Raw genomic sequence first — 2,067 nt, 5'->3', positions numbered from 1 at the left:
ATGTTGAACTTCATTTTATCCCTACAGACTATCAACTTGCTGACTTGTTTACCAAGCCTCTTGATGAATCTCGGTTCAATTTTTTGATCAGTGAGTTGGGYATGTTAAATGTTGACAAATAATTTTTGAGTTTTCACCAAGTGTTTTCTCTAAAAATGTTGTTGTGTCATTTGCTCAAAAATAGTCTGGTATCTGTGTGAGTGTATGCTTCTCTTTTTCTAAAATATTGATTTTTTTGCAAATGATGTGTTTTACACTCGTGTCTTCTTTTAACTCAATTTTTTTTTCTCTCTAAAAAGTCTCTGTGTGATTTCCTTCCAAATTTGTCTTTGCTATATATATATCTCTCTATCTATTAGTATTTTTTTTGTACCTTATTTTATGTTTTAAAAACAAAAGCAAAAGACAAACAGACAAATTAATTATGTGTGTTTCATATCTATTTTATTTTTTTTCTATTTTAAAAAACAAACGAAGAAGTCAAAACGAGAAAATTCCTTATATGTTTTTGTGTTCTTTTTTAAAAAAAAACAAAAAAAAAAATGATGGGCTCCTCTCTTTGGGCCTAACATCTTAGCCCAAGACCCACTCCAACACCACAAGCCGATCACACCCCCTTAACCATCTCTTCAAACCGATTTCCTACACCTACCTCACCCATAAGCCGATCCCTCTCCACACACCTATACCCCTCCCCATATTCGGCCTCCTCCTACCCGCTTCTCTCTCAAGCCGAACACCCCTCCTCTCTCAACCCCACCGACCCCCTCCCTCACGCCGTTTACCTCCATTCGGCTTGCTCCCCTTAAATCCCTTCCAACCGCTCCTCTCTAAACCCCTTACCCTAAGCCTCTAAGCCGACACTCCCCAAACCACKTCCAATTCCATCGRCTTCTATTGCCAAACCGATTCCCATCTCCCTCTCATATCTCCTCAACAAGCCGATCATCCTTCCCCCCTCCCCTAAACTCCCATCAAGCCGCACCCCCTCATTCGGTTTCCCTTCTTTCGGCCTCTATCCCATTAACCCACTCCCCTACTTCTTTTCTCCTCCCCGATTGATCAAGCCTCCAATCGGCTTCCACAACTATCACTCCATACACCGATCATCACCATCAATCGGATCGGCTCCCTCTCTCTTCGGCGCCCCCCCACCTCACCGATTTCCACTCACCGTTTGCCCTACCTCAAGCCGCACTCCCCACCCCTTCACACTTTCGGCTTCCCTATCTCCCTCAATCTCTAAACACATAAACCGATCCCCCACCAAGCCGATTCACATCTCAAGCCGGTCCACATGGCTTTCTACACCATATCGGCCTCTCCAAATCGGCCTCTCCCCTCCTTCCTACTATAAACCGATATCCAACCCCTCGGCTTGCCCTTTCAACACACCGATCCCACACTCACTCCCCGATCCCATAAACCGACCCCTCTTCCTTCCCAAAGCCGATCAHCCTCAAACCGATTGCACACACCGAATGCACCCACCAATTTCCCTCCTCGCCGATTACCAACAAAGCCCCACACCGATTCTCCTTCGGCCCAAATCCTTCGGCCCGTTACCTTCGGCCCACCTCTCTTTTTCTAACCCTAGATCCCACTCCTCTCCCTATATATATCTCGAACTCTCCCTCTCCTCTACACAAACCGATCTCACCCTCTCCTCTTCACTCAAGATCGGCCTCTCCCCTCACCTTCGGCTTCCTCTCTTCCCTCTCCCAAACCCACACAAGCCGACCTCCTATCCTAATCGGCCTCTCCACCTCACCACTCCCCTACCCTATTCGGTTTCTCCACCTATCTCTTCCTTCGGCTTCTCACTAGGCCGACACCTTTTCCTTCCCAAGGCCGATCGCCCTCAACCCCACACCTATCCCACCCTATCCCCCTCCCCAAGCCGATTCCCCATCGGCGCCCCCCCCTCTCCTTTTTTCTTTTGTCCCCTTTTCCCCAACCTCTTTCCTTTCATTAGAGTACTACTTCCACCTACCCCCATCCCATCTCTTACACCCCCTTCTCACCTAAGACCCACACTACCCACACCCACACCCCTATTCCTTACAC

Source organism: Cynara cardunculus, assembly GCF_001531365.2.
Source record: "Cynara cardunculus var. scolymus isolate 2C chromosome LG 6, CcrdV1, whole genome shotgun sequence".
Taxonomy (NCBI): Eukaryota; Viridiplantae; Streptophyta; class Magnoliopsida; order Asterales; family Asteraceae; genus Cynara; species Cynara cardunculus.
The sequence above is the reverse complement of the archived record's forward strand: the minus strand, read 5'-3'. Positions refer to the sequence as shown.